Below are 20,928 nucleotides of genomic sequence, written 5' to 3'. Positions count from 1 at the left end.
GGCGAGTGATATTATTGAGTCATAAATGCCTTTCTTTATCGCTTTAATGGTTAATGACGTAGTACAGAGGGCTCAATTAGACAATAATGGGGTTTGTTTTCCCAGCGTCATGATACATCGTAGCGGAGCTCTTCCTAAAGTTCACTTTCAAAGAGAATTAAATCTCCTAATTCACAACTGTCAAACAAGACAAATCTTATGTCTTGGGTGTTAAACCAACATATCGGCTGGCCGTCGATGAAACAAATCACAAGTTCAGAACCCCTTGTCATGTCGCACAAGCATCGCATCTATTAATCCAATCGCCAAATACATTGACTACACAAACTGGCGAGTGTCCTATGGCCACAACACACACAAGGTCCCGCACTACATCATGTATATTGCCAATATTCCCTGTTCGCATCAGAAAGACGAACGATGCACGGCTGTCCGCCATTCACAGACGTGACGCGAGGTTGGTCAAATCGCACGACCTTTTGAAAGCGCTGTAGTCCCCTTCAAAACTACAAGTCTCCGCGCGGGCGATAGAACTGATTAAAAGTAGTAATTCTCCATTCCGCTTATATCAATCAGGTCTGTTTACACAAATCTGTCGCTTCCATTACCAAGACTAAGAGGCAGATTTATTGAAAACCCCGCGATCACCGATGGCAAAGGCTCCCGACTAAAATAAACGGTATTAAAAGCAATGCCTCCTTGCTAATAGAAAGACAAACAAAAACACAATGTAGGAGTCCACGATTCTTTACGCTTCGTAGCCCTTGTTTAGGGCACTTAAGAGGAGCGATTTTGAGAAGAGATGGTCTATTTTCCACACATTTTAATTCAAGACATCAATCACTGATGAACGTGTGGCGCCGACAAACTGCCCTCAAGAAGTTTCGGGGAAGGGAATATACCCAAAAATTCCCATAACTTCAGCCTGCCGCATTTGACAAATATAATGATGTTGCGTCTCAGGCTCTTAACACTAATTTGTTGCACCCTGTCTTTTGTTCGTCTGTCGGGATCTATTTCAGCTGGTAAATGCCTGCAAGAAACTGGACAATTTGTCTGAGACAGATGAGAGAGAAATGGTGCGGCCTTTATGACCCTTTCAGCATCTCAGGACTCTGCCAGTTGACCGTGGGTCAGAAAGTTACTAAGCGTCGACAGCGTTGGAGTGAAAATTCTGGCTTTAGAAATCAGAAAGTTTGATTGAAAATGGCAAATGTCTAAGATTTACGTCCGACGTTCTTCGTATTTTACGTTCACCCCCCTCCAGCTTCATCTCAGCGGAGCGCGAACATTCGCGTCAATCTTCGAGGAGTAATAAAGAAAGCTTTCCGTTTAACATGTCCGGGCGGCGTCGATTTGTCTGCGATTTTTACGCTTTTGTTTTCTTGTAATTTTCACGGGGTAATTTTCCTTGAAAGAGAAACACGTGGTAATTCGCATCTCCGATACATCGTCGTCGGAATCCTATTTCGTTTCCTCTAACAGGAAGAGTAACCAATTTTTACACTTCCCTATTTTCCATCAACTTTTTACATATTTGCCCTAAGAACTATTTTTCTTGCCAAATTCCAAAACATCGTCTTCGTGCTGCAACATTGTTGACAGGATGAAGTATGTCAGTTAGGGGGGAAAAAAATTACCCAGTCCTTTTGTAATTTATACATTAAACTTTAGCCCATTGATACCAAATTGAAATTGCTCGTTACGCCGATTAACCAACCTTGAACTCAGATCACAATCTCCCTTTAGGGGAGCAGTCATTTTTCATCTGTGATCTCCGCGGAAGAAGTTCCGGCAGGAGGGGCGGTGCGTCGCCGGAAGTCCGGGGAGACCTCATTGTTGGGAGAGGAAACCTGTCCTGAATGAATTCAATCGGACACGTAAAATTATTCCATGGCGGCGGGCATTTGCTTGTCACAAGACAATTATCAAACAACACGCAGATTTGATAAAAAGAGCAGTTTTGTGGGGAAAGGGACAACGTTCGATAAAAAAATAATACCAGTTGCGTGACCCCGACACAGGAAAATGTTGGGTTACATTAAATAGTATCTAACAAAGTTTTTCCAGAAAAAATCCCACTTAATGTTCCCACCATTGTTTTCGATATTGAACCAGCTTAACGGGAGTTTTCACGTCAGCATTTGTTATCTGTGTATTTACGACAATGAGATCTAATTATTCAACCATTAAGTGAATCAAATGTGAAATAGCTCACAAGCCAGTAACTCCATAACAACGAGGCTACGTAATCTGTGTGGTGAGTTCAGGATCTGTGTACTAGAGCTAACCCTACAACCAGTCATGTCCCTGCTGGTTTCTGCTCAAATATTTGTAAGTTCCTGGAAGCCACACAAAACAGGTTTAGTCAAATTCTTTTAGCCGGGACTTTATTGTCAAAATTACAAAGGAAAACGTACTCCACCAAGTTTAACGGTTCTGCATTTTGTTTTCCTACTAATGTGCACATTGAGGAAAACTATGCGTATTTGCTTGTTGTTAACGCCGCACTCAGCAATATTCCAGCTATATGACGGCGGCCTCTAATAATCAGTCTTGACCAGACAGACCAGTGATTGATGTTATGGGGGGTACGGCGACGCAATAAACTATACCAACGATTCTGACCACCCAGTCCATACAAGGATAGGTAGCTAGGGATCATCACGGGGTAGCAAGAAATGGCGCATGGTAGATTGGCGGATGATGGGTGTGGGTGGGTTACGTAGATGACAGATCTGTTTTGTAATAAACTATACCAACGATTCTGACCACCCAGTCCATACAAGGATAGGTAGCTAGGGATCATCACGGGGTAGCAAGAAATGGCGCATGGTAGATTGGCGGATGATGGGTGTGGGTGGGTTACGTAGATGACAGATCTGTTTTGTAATCCAGCGTTTGGACAATACACATTATATGTAGATCCACTCGAAATGTAGTAGTAGTCTGCATGAACAGTACCCTGTCGTCGACATCTGCTTTGTGTCATGGGCGCGCAGTCACTCACTTGCTTCCTTAAAGGCCTAGAATGATATGAAATCAGTCCTTCATTCCAGGTTTTGGGTGGTAATCAATCAATGAATCAATCTATCACTCAGTTTATTCGGCAATAAGGCCTCAGACCCACGTACAGATATATACAATTTAGTTTCACATCAAGTGCTGCATGAAATAATATTTACAGGTAAGAAGAACGAAGACGGATAGCATCTTTAACATCCGATTCTTCCTTAAAGGCCAAGAAGGATATGAAATCAGCCTCCGTTCCGGGTTTTGGGTGGTAAAGCAGATAATGTTGGGATTAAACTTCAGATTATGTTAGGATTAAACTTGACGCAGTGTTGGAGATATTCGGGTCGATGAATGTAAGTGGTGTTTATCGTTACATCTCGTACGTATTCCGTGTGTGTCTGCAGGTGACGTCCAATAATCTCGCCGCTTCATTTCCGCGCGCTGATTACACAATGTGTGCCTTTCTGGGTGCCTTCTAAGATTAGCGCTGATATCGAGATGTTCAGTTCATTCAAGAATTAGAAAAAAATAGATGTTTCAAGATAAAAACTGAAGTTTGTACGATAGGAAATCAAACAATCAAATATTTAGAAAACAATTTAGATGAGGAACTGCGATACACAGACATTTTAGTCTAAAGAGAGCTCTCTGACAACTGTTTAATAATCTTCCAGCGATTATGAGATTACAAAATAGAGAATTAATCGTTTCTGTTCTTCCCAAATAGATGATGCATCATTTATAATTGTTTACGATCACTCATCGATCTATCTTGACACGTGGTAATGAAATCTTTTAGTGAAATAGTTGCAGCAGTTTCGGTCATTGGATTATTGCTATCGTCACTGTAAGTGCAAGCTGCACTATTGGGACTCCTCTGTCGTAAAGTGGTCTATTACCGTAATTCGAATTCAATGTCGTTAATGGTCTATTATGGAATACCTGTCATAGTTTCTTTTTAATAGAACAAGTCCAATTTTTCAGATCAATTTCGACATGGTGGTATTTGGTGTTAAGGGGCAGAGTGCACTTTCACTATCTTGAAAGTAATTACGTTAAAATTTCAATGGTTCGACATACCATGCTGTTTCCGAATGATATTAAGTCTTATCCATCACAGTCGGCATTCCTTCATTTAACCTTTTCTAACATGTATGTATTGACATTTCACTCATGACAATTATTTCGTTACACCTAGCCTTTTCAGTATTTGCCGAACTGTCGAAATTCACTTCAATCAGTTTTCTGGGAGTTTATTCATTCCTGTCTTGTCTATTCGAGGCGACGCTTGTTTGTTGAAACAACCCACTTCTGTCATAATGTGTTAAAGTATTTGTTGTGAACTTTCTAAAACAGACAGATTAACTCGTTAATCGGCATCGTGATAGAACGAAGCTGACGGTTCTAAACAATGTTTCTGGCGTGTCTAGGGAAGGTTCAGGCACTACTCTAGGTTTGAGGCTGTGTTTTAATTTCATGGTTTAGACGTCATTTTTCCAAAATACGTTTTGTCTGACCCTGAATCTTTCTCCTTTATGAAGTAAACAACGCAAGTGAGAACGCTAAAATGTTTGTCATTTTTACCTCATTTTCCCATGGTATTCTGTTAAAAAAACACAAAAAACGGGCATGCAGTTCCAGTTTCTCAATAATGCCTTTCTTATAAATATTTTGAGATATTCTGGAAATATTTTCCAAAAAACAAAGACATCGCCACCCTGGTTTTAGCTTAGGTTTGTGTGAGTGAGTGATGTTTTACGCAGTGGACAGCAATATTCGTGCGACTGCATAAATCGAGTGTGGGCCAGTCAAACCAGTGACAGCAGGACCAACGCCCACGTCGTCAGTTTTACATTGTGACCACCATATCCACACCCGCCATTGAGGTCCTATTCTGCATCGACGTGCAGCTGCCATAAATTATTTGAAAGAAATTTTTTTCCTCGATCTGAAACACCAATTATTGACTAATTAAAAACATATAGATGCCAAGTGCACCAAGAATCAAACATAGGAAATATAATACAGCATTGGGTCGCAAGAAATGGCATGTTTAAAAAAATTAATAAACGCCTCTTTCGATATACAAACAATGTTATATTAACATGAGATATTATCTAAATAATCGTGTAATAGGAACCTCTGCTTTACTATTCATTGAGAACGAGGTCAGTGAGGTCCTAACAGGGAGACAACTCGTGCGATACTTCCGGGTTGAGGACGCCGCTGCTGAATCTACCACCAGGGAAAGACTTAGACGAACAGCTAGTCGCTGAAAAGAACATATGTTACATAATTTTTGTGTGATAAATCATAGTTATAAAACAATATAAATGGAGCCCAGTGACTTACTTCATGTACTGGATATATTTGTTTCAGGGTCTGTATGACTGACAAGGAAAGAATGTGTTCTCGTTCAGTTAACATGGGAGCATACATGGTATAATCCGGATAGGAAGTCCTGGGCCCTTGCACAAAACAACCTTAACGCTAACCGTAGACTTCCTGCTCCAGTCGCTCGGTGATAGTGGGTCCAGAGAAAGAAACCATGCTTGTCGTCAGAGGTATAGAAATGAGGATCGTTTGGTCACAACGGTATAATTTTGCTGATGGATTGTCACTGTGTCACTTTGTAATGTGATAAAAATGTTTAGGTAGAAGTGTCATTTCGAACAGGCCTTTTATTCCATCCATGCTTCAAGTGGATGTGGCCGACAATCCAGACAATACACAAAACAATCTTGTACATCTATCTAAAGTGGACATATGATAAACTGAATTTAACACCGGTCCACGTTTAGAATTCAGCACCACCATGTTCACAAACACGTCATACTACTTACGTATAAAGGTGCTTCAAAAGAACTTACCAAAGATTTGTATCTACGCCTTCAACTGGAAGCGTATTGGTTGACAAATCCAATGGCAAATCGTATATATAAAACTCGTTTCCCATTTTCAGTGAGGTGTGATCTGAATGTGACACCTCTTTTAACAGTGTCGATTATTTTCCGTGTTTTAAAGGGGTATAAATACGATCGCCGTGCTTAATATGTTTGACAAATTGCTTTTATATATGCCGTTGATGTACTTAATTACATATATTGTCGAGTTGAAACAGTACTGATGCAACCTTAAATTGTAAACTCACTCACTCCCTTCTATGGTGTTCGCAGTAAAACAAAGAGCACGAGTATAGTGTTGAAAAGAACCAAGTCTGTTTGTTTGTTTGTTTGTTGTTTAACACCACAATAATTCAGCTATTTGGCGGCGGTCTGTAAATAACCGATTCAAGGCCAGACAATCCGATGACTAATATTATGAACAACGGTGTACGATGACACACAAGTTACGGAACCTGACCACCCGATTCGCTCGTACGACCAGCATAGGTTGCTAAGGGCCTATTCTATCCAGGCATCCCGACGGGATGGGTTTTGGGGGTGGGGGTGAACACAAGTATGGCAATGGGGGAGAATCAAAGTTTGAACGAACATTCATGGGTAACATTTGCACCTGGGAAATAATCAAGCACCGCGTACAATAAATTTCAATTGAAAATTACCATTATTAAAATAAATTCTGTAGTTATTTTCGGACGAAACACATTCTGTTTTGTTTATATAGTGACACACCTGTATATTATATCCCCTGAAGACCTAGTCATAAAAGGCGACCATGCTTGTCGTAAGGGGCGACTAACGGGATCGGGTGGTCAGGCTCGCTGACTTGGTTGATGCATGTCATCGTATCCAAATTGCGTGGATCGTTATCATGACTGGACTGATTATTTACAGACCGCCGTCATATAGCTGGAATATTGCTGAGTGCGGCGTTAAACGACAAACAAACAAACCAATCATACATATGATATTTGTTAACAGACAAGGGGATTGGGCACAAGTGCCGCACTTATTGCTGCCTTCTCGCCTTCGCCTTATCATATGACATGATCCCGTACTGGCGACAATATCAACAACCACATCTTCATCAGGTATCGGTGGTATTTATCTCAGACATTTACGAGATTAATGACATGTTAAGATATTTACAAAGATACATGAATGTTCGGAATATTTAAGAATAAATAATAATAACAAAATAATAATAATGTGTGAACTTATATTTCCCTAAACTTACACAAGGTCATAGTCCTAACAATATTAACCTAGTCAATGTATCAGTGTACACTGGATTTATATTTCCTTCTCAGCTCCCTTGGGAGTATACACTCAAGCTGCATGTGAAGGGCTAGAAGGTTAACAGCCACATTACCATCTCATCTAACCGGGTACTCATTCATTGCAGGGTGAACAGAGGCACATGTAGAACAAAGGCACTTGCCTTAGGAGACACCACATGTACATATAAGAAAAGATAAGATAAGATCAGATAATATTTATTGCAGAAACGTTCCATTACGGGACAGATGCAATTTTAAAAGACAAGACATTATGATTCATATATACATATATACAGACATACATAATTTACATTTCTGTAGATACATACAAAAACAAAACAATCAATATTACATATTTGATTATATTATTATACATAAAATGTCAACGGTTGATTATGAAGGGGTATTTATTGTTTGAAATGATAGATATGGAAACAAAAGCAGTTGATATTGACTGTACATGTGCTTCAGTGTGTGGCAGGACTGAGCCCCAGAAACTCTCAGGTGTCTAGCTGATGACCGCGGTCACCCATCCAACTATTCTCCGTGACCGACGTTGCTTGTGACCTGTGCACTGTACAAAGCACCACGCGCCACCAGTGGTGGACATGTGTCCAAGTGTATGTCTACCTTGAGATGGGGCCTTATGTCTGAAATATCTGAGTTCCAGTTTTTATCACCGTGTGAGGCAAGCTAGTCGATGGTAAGGTATAGATGTCATCTTGGAAAATCTGCTGTCCCTGTTGTGGGAGTAGCATGTTGTAATTTGTGTGTTAGAGTTTATTTTCATCATTAACGATTAGCCGAAATACAATTCCAGATTTCAGTGTTCAATTAATCTGTTTGAAAACCATTTTTATCGATAAGTGACAAATCTCAACGGATTGGTAATGTTTGTTTATGTTAGCCTGAAGGTTGATTGCAAATAATACTGCAGGTTAGAATGATATGTTCCTAACTTGTTATGGGACTTGAAAAATGGCATTCTGAAATTAGCTTTTGTAGTGTTTTACTGATTACGATCTACTTTTGTTTATGACTGACAAACCACGATAGAACCTCGAGAAACCCCAAAATTCCAGAACCTTCCTTATATCTGGAAATTATGTATATAATATACTGTAGACGTTTCCGAATAATCCGGATAAACAAGATTCAAGTGCATAAAATATTTCCAGCCATCAAAACACCAAAGTAGACACAATTTATGGATAACAACTTCTGTAATTACTGTAAAGGCGACGTTTCGGTATAGATCCTTATACCGTTGTCAAGCAAACGTCGCTTTCACAGTCTACTTTGTCATCCGTCAACTTCTAAGTAATGCCTATCAAACATCAAAACACCGTTTCATCCAAATAGCTACAACCCGACATGCAAATAATTTGTCTTAATTAGATTAATTCATTAAAGTTTAATGGTGTATGTGTTTTGTCAACTGTCGTTCGATACCTCAATATGTCTAAATGGTTCGGTCCGTGCTGGAATGTTGACAATGATGTGGCGCCCCGTGTTTCACCCTTGTTGACCACGTCCAGTACACCAGTGCCTCCGACCTACCATAGATATCCCACTATCGCAGTGGTCATCTGTCACTCGGACCACAACCCTGATTCCGGTAAGACGTTGATCAGCCTACTACCATCACTCATGTCAGTTGCATCACTTACCATGTTCATTGCAATGACTGACTATCTATCGCGTCCTTTAACATGTCACTAGCACATAATGGTTGTCTATTGCATCATTTAAATGTACATTTCACTTAATGATTGTCTGCGACATCAACATGTAGCGTGGATACAACAGCGCCAGTGGATGTCTATTACATAAGTTAGTATGTAAATATCACCAAGACGACATAGCCCCATTCTTCGCTCTCTCGGTATCGTTATTCGGGCCACATTCATCGTCTCTGTTGCGATTTCAGTTGTAAATTGCAATGTTTAATGTGTGAGATATGGTAATTGGCACTTTTAAACAGAACATGCCACTGAACAGTTCTTTCGTTTGATGTGAGATTTAGAAATATTCATGTGCATGTCATGCCGTTCTTTATTAAGCTCATCATTGGTGTAATCTGTTTCACAAAATGGACATTCACTTCAGCTACAAGTATACTAATAAGCCAATTACGGGGGTGATGGATTGCTGTCACTTTCGCAAATTTCCAGTTACAGCGTGTGTAAATAGCTGCCAATTCCTTTTTTTACTTGGAAATGAAATCAACCGCCAACCCATTCGAGCAGAGGTCTGGCCAGAGGTCAGACTTTTGATTTTAAGCCAGATTTAGCGTTTGCTTGTCCAGAAAAGTTTTAATTTGCAATAATCGTTCCCCACTCCCCTCCAAGTTTGCACATCGTCGCTATATCGCCATTCTGACTGTGGCCCAACTCTAAAACCGCCATTGCGCATGTGCAGAGACTATTATCGCTGTGTTTCCGATACATAGAAGGCGAGTGTTGTTTACGTAGGGCCCCCTGAATTGAATTTCGGGCCATCGAAATTGCGGCAATCATTTTCCTTTTGACACAAGTAAATATTTGAAATCCTATCTCCCGATATCCCCTTGATTAGATGTAGGGCTGTGGCCTAGCGTTTAGGCGCTCGGGCTATTTCAACTGAGAGGCGGGATATAAAGCGATTCTTTTACACAAAATGTGCCGCGTTGCCTTTGATAGCTCCCAAACAACTTAGATTAGATATCAACACAACAAAGGCCAAATACCATACAGAAAATTATTTTTCGAGTTTTGATTACGGTCTGGGCTCTCCGTTTCCCGTTCAGACCAGGCAGAAACGAAGAAGTGGCTAATTTATCACTCGGAGCCTAGGCCGCATCACAGCAAATCCTTCTTGTCAGCTAGTTGTATGCGTCTGTGATACGATCGTCCGTATTCGACTTATTCGCCTGAGTCTTTCCTTCAGTCAAAGGGCCGTGTAGAAATGTAAATCTAGCGCTTGGCAGGACGAGTATACCTCGCTGATAATGCCCGTCCTGGCCGGCACTTGTCCCCCTGCCTTGAGTCAGCGCACAGAGAGACGCTGGGCGAGTACCACCACCTTTCAGACCAACGTGCAGCTAGGCTTTGGGGGTCTACGGAATCCGCTCCAGATCCGGACCAAATTGCTCCCTAACCGGGACGTGCAGCTAGGCTGACCCGTAACCCAAACCACAGTGAGAGGTAGGAAACTCTACTTCTCATCCTCGTTTTTCCCTACCGGATATCCCATAGGGGCGCAACGGGATTGTGTGCGGCCTCTCGTAATATCTCGTTGTCTTGAGACTTGGATCCTCGGGGCTTTCTGTGGGCATGGGGGGAGACTACGCTTGAAAATAATTTTTCGATTAGGTTGCCTTTTGGAAAAAATACTTTTTGATATTTTGTGACGTTTTAATAATTTTTCAGAACGTTTTGTTATTATGTGTTCAGCATGTGATTGTATTTTGACACCTTCGGCAATTGACTTAAGAATTTTTTTTGCGTATTTGCTGTGAATAAATGCGTTAATATACTTCAACGGTCCCAGAATCAACACATATTGAAAACGACCATTGCCATTCAGGCCTGTTTAAACCAAGCATACAGTTTATACAACCATACCCGCCGGTGTTTTCAGCTTTGAATTGTCAATTTCATACGCCGGTGACTTTGAATAAGTGAATATTTTATGGAGTAAAGTGATATGGCATTTTCGTACAACGAGATAGGTATTTTCCCCGCATCGGACTCCCGTGTGTCTCCACTTAAGCACCTCATTCTGTGTGATAACTTGACCTTCAGAAATAATTTACCCAGTAAGTCTTAAGTGTAATATAGTTCAGATTTGCGTATTATTTAACCGAAATGATCTACTCATAACGCGGTCTCTTTCTGTCACATTAATGATGTATGCCGCCGATTTTATGTTTGATAACTCCAAAACATATTTTTGCCGCTCTATTATTTAATATGATTGAAATATTACCAGGACACACATTTGGTGTTGAATTGTGGGTTACGGTTTGAGTGTGTGATATTGTGTGATGAAACAGATACGTATCATATGTAATATGAAGAGAGATCAAATATTCATCAACCATTTTGTGTGAAATATTGTGTTATTGTAAGCACAATTATCCCATGTTTTTTTAACGGATGATCTAAATGGCATTTGGATAAATTATGTGTTCTGTTATATTTTCACCGATGTTTGAGGTTGTGTAATAATGTCCTTTTTTTAAAAAACGTTTTAAAATTGCATTGGATATTTTTTGTAAATCTAGTCAAAGAAATCATGATACATTTATTCGTATTAATCGCGTTCTTAATTCAAACGAGTGAAAACTTCGTCCAAATTAAGGTTTAAAACTTTGGAGATTATCGTCATCTTTTGATTTAAAAATATCCCCCAAAAGTAGTTTTAAATACACAAGACCCCATACATCCAACAACATAATATTCCATCTGATTTTATTAAAATTAAGGCGACACGTTTGAATATTCAATGGAGACAAGGCCTTGTCAATAATTTGAAACATATTTCATTTTTTAACACTACCGATGATTTCTTTGCGGCTCTGAATAAAATGTCAAACAATTTTGTTTAGTCTTGCGTACAGTGAAACCGTTAATTTTTGCGAATATTCCGAGAACGACGATGACGGAAACATTGTCAAGACATGCGTAAAATTTTATGAATTGCTTCCCTCTCGATCGTGTTTCAGTTTGGATCCTAAAGAAAACATATTTTCTGCCAAGCTCTGCCACAAGGAAAGTAATATATTGGATACATTTTGTAGGTAAGTAAATTATATTTAGTCAAAAGGCGCTGGCACTTAGCAAATAATGTTTACGTATCGCGCAACGCATGCTGGGATATGGCTCGTAAATTGTCTATATATCCCGTCAGGCAAGTAGGCCGGGGAAGGTAGAGCTAACCTAATTTGCGAAACAAGCTTTTACGTTGCTCCATTTATGCGATAAAATATTTTGACGCAATGTGAAAGGATTTAATCCAAGTATGTCAAATCGGCCTGAAAACGAAATTATATGCATGGGAAATTTTGTAAGTTTATTTATTCCAAGATAAAATTTGTATTAGGTTGATAAATAGCATTAAATTGATAGACTAGACATCACTGTGAAAATGTTTACATACTGGGTGAAAGAGATATTAGAAGAATTTCACCGTAATTGTTTTGCACCAGTGTTCGCTTGCTTCTGTCACCGGGCTATTTTAAATATTTTTGAAAATTGGTATATGATTTAAAGTTTTAGATTTTTAGGAAATACTTATTCGAGTATTTTAGAACATACTAATGAAATGATTTGAAGCAGTTTCGGAAGAAAGTAAATATGAAATTTGAATTGTTTTTGTTATATAAAAACTGAAATAGAATGTGTTCTAGCTGTATTCATCTCGATTTTCTTGCAAAAGGTCTTAATACTTAGAGGCCGATTGGTATGTCTTATCGACTGAAATTTGTTGAATACGAGGGAAAACTTCATACAGATATGTCACATCATGACTGAACTGCGAGTGTGTTTATACCACAGACAAACTGTGAAACACGTCTCATTAAAGTATGGCTTCGTCAAAACAAATTTTCACTATCAACGAAATAAAATTAATTTGTAGATTTAAAAAAAAGAACTGGACTGACAATATCTGCGGTAGTTTTTTAACAAAAATAACTTTCCGTGGGGCACAGAAAAATATATTAACAAAAGCGCAGTATATTCTCAAAAGTGTATTCTTCTAAAACGATATTCCACACAATCAGGTTTATTATTAGAAGATACTATCTTTATTGCTGCAATATATATTTATTAATTTGACAAAGATTCTAGACACATTGATTACGTTTACGATTTTGTAGAAAACTGTGCAGGAAATCATCTAATTTTAGGCGGATTTTGAATTAAAATAATTATTTATTTTGCATGAATGAACTTTCTCCAATGAACTAAAACAGAGTTGGGGGCGTGGTACGCATGCGGCACTTCCTACAATAACTTCACCATTCTTCCCTCCGTAGACCATAATGTTGTATGTTAGAGCAATGTGTCGATCATTTAATATGACAAAGTTCCAGTAATACGCTAAGAAAAGTTTGTCTGAAGTACTTTTTGAAGGAGAACAGAAAAGGAACGGAACAAATTATGAGAACGTGATGTTTAATTCGAAACGGTAGCAAGCTACTTTCGAATTTTATTTGAAAAACAATAGAATATTGCCTAATTTGCCATAGTAATTTGATTTTAGAATGGTTTCTTTTATACAAATTTGCTAATGCTTTGCAATTAGTTTCGGATATTGGAGCATTAAAGAAAACAAAAGGACTAAGCTTCACAAGAAAGTTTCTCTATGGGGAAAAGTCAAATTTCAATGTTCTCTAGTGACTGGAGAAATATTTTCATTAATTCAGTCCTTGGAGATGCTATGCGAAAGGTTCAAATTGAAAAATCAAATAATTTCACTTGTAAACGATGACTAGTACAGTGTCAGAGAAAAATATCCAAGCAAAAAATGTTTGAGAAGCGACAGAAGTTTGTAACAATAATTCCATGGAAAATTTCTTCAAAGGAAAACTTTTCTTTCATTTGACACTGGGTTGATCTGTGAAAGAATGCATCTGTGTTAAATCCAAAGGAACAAAGTATCTTTTGAACTATAATTCTATATACTTAACCTTAAACTCCACCAGCTTGAATTATCAAATCTAAAAAAATAATATAATCTTAAGTTTACAACATTATTTACTAGTGAAAAGGAGTAGAAATTCTCTTTTATGCAAATGGTCCTCTTTCTATTTAGTTATATAGATTTTGTTACCAACGAAAATCAATTTAGATATTTGTTTTTTTCTACATTTTTAGTGTTTCACTATTACGTTGTCTCTGCCCACATGTTGTTTTCACTTTGGTAGAGAAGAGGAAACAGGACACATCATGACTAGACCTGGTACTATTGGTTTTATGACAGGGCGATTTCTCGCGAGACTGGCTGCTTTTCTCCCAATGGATAAAATTACAGTTTAAAAAACTCCCCCCAAAGGTTCTCATAGTAAATGTTGGCATGATGTCTGAAAAAGTAAATAACGAGATCAGTTTTCGTGTTTGGAAACTTTTTCTTTGAGTCAACATTTGCTCGTTCGTCCGAACGCTATCTTCAGACAACGCATTTTATATTGAACCATGGACCATTCGCATTTCATATTTTGTAAATAACAAATGAACTTCTTTGCATATAAAGATAGTCGTCATGCTTAGCTTTGAAAATGGTATACATCGAAATAAGATCATGTATATATCAGACAAATTTGGATAAAATATGTTTCTTTTGCGTTTTCTCTTTATTCAATACTGCTTCACACAGATTAAATATTTTCGTAGCTAATTAATGATCTAACATTTCCTCTTACCAGTTTTAATTTTATCATAGAAAGTTTGCATGCGTCTTCTTTTGGATTAATTCTTCCGTCGGGTAATGATCCGGTTCTTTCATCACAGATTCGACATGGAAACAGATGTAATAAACACATGCAAGAGATTTCAAGAGGGTCTTAACTGCAATGCACACTTAAAGCGGACTTTCTATTTTGTATACCAGCTTTTAAGGTTGTATTGCTGAAAGATTATAGTGATTCTCCAAACGGTGCCAACAAATTTAAAAACCTCTCGATCCAGCTCATATTTGTTTGCCCTGTGAGGTGTGAATTACTCATTAAATTCAAGGAGTTTTATTCAAAATTCAAAAATTCAAATATTAGTACTTAAATTTGACAGTAGTTTTGATATCACGTGCCCAACTCGAGAGCTGAGAGTGTTATATTTGCTCTTGTCACGTGCATACCAAATGTCCGGGCAACGAGGGTGTTGTAGAGTTTGAAATTTGTTTAGTGATTAATATTCTATTTCAGAGTAACCCCTACTTTTAAGGACGAGAAAAAATGAATTTCATTGAGTAACTACAACACTGGGAGACCCAAATTCGTCATTAGCAAGATTGATAGAATGATAAAGTCGAGGAAATGGGCGCCGGGAGAATACACCCGAAGAACTTCGAACGATTGCACATGCATAACTTTCTGGGGGTTGTAGACATATTCTCAACGACATGTGCCAAGGGAAGCGGTCTCCACACAAACATACAAGATTTAACAAAGTTTACCCAAACATTTATGAATACAAAAACAGCTCCTCGTTTTAAAATGCATTATACGCAATTGTGTTCGACGAAATCGTTGGATGTAATACCGTTGGTGATTGTTACTGTATGCATATATTCATATACTGGTGGAAGGCGTTGAAGAGATGCCGTTGTTTTTAATATTTGCAATAGAGTCTAACTATGAACTAGAAACAAAAGAACCATGCTTTTAGAGTTGCCATGTTCTAATGCTATCAGAATACACCCCGATCACGGCTCCAACACAATTTACATTTTAATGCCCTCATTTTTCACAGCTCTGAAAGGAAGTATTTTGATAGATTGTTCAAATGAATTTAGCATCGCGTTTTGAAAATCAAATCCTCTTTTGCACTTAAGACGACAAAGCAGAGGTTTTAAAAGAAAGGAGATAAACAGAATTTTCAATTTACATTTCCAGGTGGCGCTAATCGATATGAATGCACACATGCCGTCAATATGCATCCGATAACATCGTTTTGTAAAATAATCAAGCTTTTACGCCAGGGCATCAGTGAATAAAGTAACCATGAAATCAATCTAATTTTTTTACGGAAATATCTTTTATGTTGAATTTTCGTTAAATGCTTCCAGTACAATCCAGATTGTTTTGTTGCCCAATAAAAAACCGAATAAAAACTACACACTCACAAAAATACCTGTACATCAAAGCTTTGGTATGTTTCTGTCGGCTAACGGATATCTAAACTTTATTGCACCAAGGTTGTAAATTTTATTTCCTCCTTTGTGGTATTTATAGCACATTTCATGACAGGGTAACAATGTGGAATGCCGTTGGAGATAATATTCCTGAAAAAACCCAGTTAGATAGTTCTGACCAATTTAGACAGTAATGCTTCTTGTAGAAAAGTACCCCTATGAAAGGGTTTCTTCAACGGAATGGTCTTGATTGCTGTGAATATTATGGTGCGATGTTGAATCATATTGCAATACAAACATGTGCAGACCACATGTGCTCAATATTAACGCTGGATGTATTATTTGATTAATTTTGTTCTGTGAAATTTGACTTCTTGTTAAGCATTGATAGGTGAAGCAGTCTGAAATGAATGTTCGAGTGACCGGGAACTATGATGTGAAGCAATGTCTTGATTCCACATCCAAAATGAGTTATTAAAAGCATTCCTATTCGTCTTGGTGTTATCTCCCATTTGAAGGAATCACTTCTTACTTGTCAGACAAATAAATTTTAATTTCCATAAATCTACATACGGTACCGAAATTTACCACAAAAGTCATAAATACGAAACTGGACACAGGAACAAACACCTAGCTTTTCTTTGACAAAAAGTCTCGCGACGTCTCGTACATCCTCATTAACGATAACAAAAGTCCTGTCCAATTTCACATTTGTTCATCTTTATAAAATTTGATTCCGATTAAAAGAAAGCACACATTTTTCATGTCTTGAAAATCCCATAAAGGTCCCCCTGCCACGAGAAAATGTCCAGTAAAGTCATCACTTAAACCACCTTAGAGTTGCGGCGGCCCTTCCGCCGCCATTTTCGCGACTTTCACGGACTGCGCACGACGCACCAATTAGCATCGTCCGACGGATATATCCCGTTCTAGTCCCGGTGCTGAGAAAGAAATCAATTTATTTCGTACTATTAGTGCGATGAGCTGCAAGTGATTTAGATGGTGACAAATAGTAAACTATCAATTTCCTCTTCATCATCATTAAGGACCACTCGTTTCCGAGAGGAGGAGAAAATTACCAAGGGAGGACCGTCATTCTGGGGCGCGAAGTTCTTCCACCTGATCCGAACTACGAACATTTGCGATCTCGTTAACGTTGTCCGCTCCAAGAATCATGGAAACTGAATGTTTAACTGAAGTTCTGGGTCAGTTTAATTTGAAATCTCTGATGAAAATGACCTTTCCCTTTCTAACTGCACGGATGGCAATACCACCTTGGTCAATATAAGGATTCCCGTGTTTGTTGAAATCGGAAAACATCCCCGTCGAGGTTTTCCCGTGAGACATGGGGCTAGATCTAGGATGTTTTTAACTTCGGTATAAGTATGTTGCCTTGTGCTTTTACGGAAACTGGAGTCTGACAAAATAATTCGATCAGTGTCACTTTACCTGATGATGTGTCGTTTACCGATCTCAACTAAAGGTGACACCAGTTCATAAGGCGGTGGTTGTCTTATTATGAAATTACCTTTCTGTGTGTATGTTTATTCAATTCGTAGTACAAAGGTTGTTGGATAGAAGGTCAGATAAATCAGATTTACATTCGAGGTTTTGGTAACAGGTTTTAGACTCAAGTTTCTTTGTCAAGTGGAACAATTGAAACCACCTCTTACACAAGAAAGTCATATTCGTATTTTGTAAATATATGCACTTAGTCCTGCATGCCCTACACATGTATAAAAAATACCTGAAACATTAGGCGTCCTACAGACATAAAAATATATTATTATTATCATTATTATTATTATTATTATTTACAGATTGAAATAATAAATGCAGCAAAGAGGGGTTGGGTGATCCTGGCACAGTCAGGCTGGTTAGGCTTCTCATCAGCTCAGGGCCCTTGCCCCCTCTACTGCGTACGCAGCCCAGACAGCGAATGGGAAGCGCTGCCTAGTCAACTAGTCAAACCCACCCAGAACTTTTCGGAAAATGTGAAGACTCCCCAACACTGCAGCCTTCTGCATTACCCAGATTGTCAGACGGGCTGTATTCCTGGTAGCAAACCCGGGTACTCTCCCAATGTTAGTCAACAGATTGGGAGGTACCAAACCCAAGGCACTGAGAACAATGGGGAGTCGTGACATTTCGAAAGCGAGGTCCTCATATTTGCCATGTTTTTCCTCAATCTTGTCAATCACATAAGTGTCAAAGGGGCAGAAAATTCAATGATATAAATAGTTTCATTGGTTTTATCAAAAAGGACAAGATCAGGTTTGTTGGCTTGGACACGTCTAAGGCTGAAAATGGGCCTATTCCAAAGACTTTTGTATTTATCATTTTCCATGACGCCCTCTACATATTCCGGGTCGTACCATGGGTGGACCGCTGTATCAAAACCACAAGCATGGCAAAGACGGTCATAAAATGATCGAGCTGCACCATCATGTTTAAGATCCTGTGTTTGTGCCAAAGCTGGGAATCCACTGACAATGTATTCTTCTTCTTCTTCTTCTTCTTACAGTGATGGATTGGAGGTTACTACATGATTGCACAGTACAACCTAAAACACCTTTAAACTACGTTAACTCATCTTCCGTGAACAGAGACTGTGATGCGAGTACCCCTTGAGAACGTGTATACACATTTACATACAGTTTGACTATTGAGTTTTCATAATTGTTTTTATAATGTTATTGCGCCATCCTTGTGTCTGGAAAGCCGTCATTCAGGACATGTTAGACACATGTTCAGTTCACAAGTTATGGTAGGTTCCCATCCAAATGCATACACCTGGCGGTTCAAACTGTCTACTGAAATATCCAATTATCCAAAAACATTCTCAAAACACGACGAAATACACAACGCCGCCATCCCACCTTGAACACCTCTGTTGGAACCTGAACACCGTCAACTCCCAGACTGAACAACCATTAACACTTGTACATGTCCCTGCAATCAACAATGTTGACCCAGTTGTACATTTGAGTCAATATCCAGTTCCTCTTAATGTTTTCAACTTGTCAAGTTTGAACTAGATCGTATCTACTTAGCACGGATAATCTGGCAAGTCGATTGCGATCCGAACGAGTTCCTTTCATTATGCCAGGCCACTCAACCTTGGTGCTCAAGTGAAGAATAACTGCCAAAGAAAGAACAACCTTGGACCAACTGCCTATATTTGTGTGTTTAAGACATCCACAAGTGATGTATGCTACAATAAATAGTTTAGCGAGGGGAATTTTTAGCATTATGTGCAGTTGTGAAAGCACAATATAACATTCTATGTTCTAAACTTGAGAAACTAAAAACCAGCATCAATAGATACAGATGAAACGGACTCCTCTTAAGCAGTTGTAGCAGCAACAGAGGTAACTGTAACGCTCTAATTTTGAATCGCGTATGGGCTTGTCAATGTGTTATTTACATACATAGAGCTGACTTGATGTTACGCAGTGTTGAATGGAGGTGATCGGGGAACTAATGAGAATTTAATGATTTTAAACGAAAGAAAAATCCCATAAAACTGTAGATCTGCGCGTTATTACCTGACTATAGACTTGGCTCCTGTTTTCAAAATATTGCGCGCGTGTGAAAACCGTATTGCCGTATCGTTGAATGGTGCATGTTCTTAAATATATGATTTAAAACCAATTTGTTCTACTACGTGTCAGTTATGTAAAACTACCTAGGTGTTAATGACGTAAACCTGTTAAAAGGAAATGTTATGTTAACGTCAAACGTGTCTTTGGGCGAAGGCGTATTCCAATGTGTTTGAGCTTCATCACAGCCATGGAAGACGAAAAACTACCCGTTTTAGAACATGTGATAATGGTTTCTTTGAGCCTCATTTCATGGGGTAACACCCTTGATACTGGGTTAACCCCTAATCCAACGTTTACCTTAGCAAAGTGCTTGGCTGGTGCACCCTCCACTTTAACCTTCCAAGTCTACCTGCACACTTCAAATAACCAGTCTTTGACAGTCATCGAAATTTATTAATATTTCACTATCGTAATGAGTGTGTGACGCTGATATGGAAGCTTTGAATGGAGGGTCTTGCCTCATATTGGGCGACTCTGGGCCATTATAAATCAGCCGGGAACGACTGAGCGGAGAAGCCAAAGCAGGGCTAAGAAAGGTGAATCCAGGGTCGGAGATTTATAGAGGGTTTAATTGGGGCTGAAAGCCTCCCGGTCCCAACTCTGACGTTCCCCGGGCCGGCGCAGGAACACCCCCGGTAACGACAACATCGTCGACCAGCAACCGGGTTCGGGTTGGTAACGAGATTGAAAATTTGTTTGCGGGTATTAATTCTTTTGTTTGTCAGTAGAAGGTTCCCCAAGCGCAAAAAATCCCTGGGAGTTTTCATCTGAAAAAAATGGAATTAGAGCGTCAACTGAGATTCACCATTGGGTTTCCAAACTAGAAATAAGTTTTGGAGACAGGAATTTGAGTGTTGCGGAGTCCTAGCCAGTAGTAGCATCTTCATTCAGACACGGTGGAGTCGCGCTGTCAATAACCGTTTTGAATGGTTTAGTAGATACACAAACTGCAATTATACATATTTGCCTTGATATTTGGACGAAGAACGTTCACAAGAATCAGCTGGGATGATGGATATGTTCCCCACATGATCAGTGCAACGACATCCGGATTAATTAACGATATACGAACTGACTCGTGGTTATAACGGGGTTAATCACATAGTCCTATAAATAGACGTGGTAAAGTACCTCTCCTTGGCTTTTCCACTTACAAGCTCAAGACATTTCATAATAAACACACACACATATGCCGAGAAGGAATGTTGGTTGAAATGCAGTATAAATAAGGATTGGTTTTACTATATATAAAAGTCCTTGGTATAGTTTGTAGTTTCTTCTCTGCAATAA

The 20,928-nt window shown here is 38.9% G+C and overlaps 1 long non-coding RNA gene across 1 annotated transcript; it reads left to right on the top strand.

Moving 5' to 3' along the window:
- Positions 1 to 9,843: 9,843 nt before the first annotated feature.
- On the top strand, positions 9,844 to 19,687 carry LOC124124309. The gene is made up of 3 exons (XR_006859445.2): positions 9,844 to 10,383; positions 11,907 to 11,981; positions 18,558 to 19,687. It is a non-coding gene; the product is annotated as an uncharacterized LOC124124309 (long non-coding RNA).
- The last annotated feature ends 1,241 nt before the right edge of the window (positions 19,688 to 20,928 follow it).

Source organism: Haliotis rufescens, unplaced genomic scaffold (genome assembly GCF_023055435.1).
Source record: "Haliotis rufescens isolate VD_foot unplaced genomic scaffold, xgHalRufe1.0.p SCAF_3, whole genome shotgun sequence".
NCBI lineage: Eukaryota > Metazoa > Mollusca > Gastropoda > Lepetellida > Haliotidae > Haliotis > Haliotis rufescens.
This window is presented reverse-complemented; position numbering and strand designations above follow the sequence as displayed.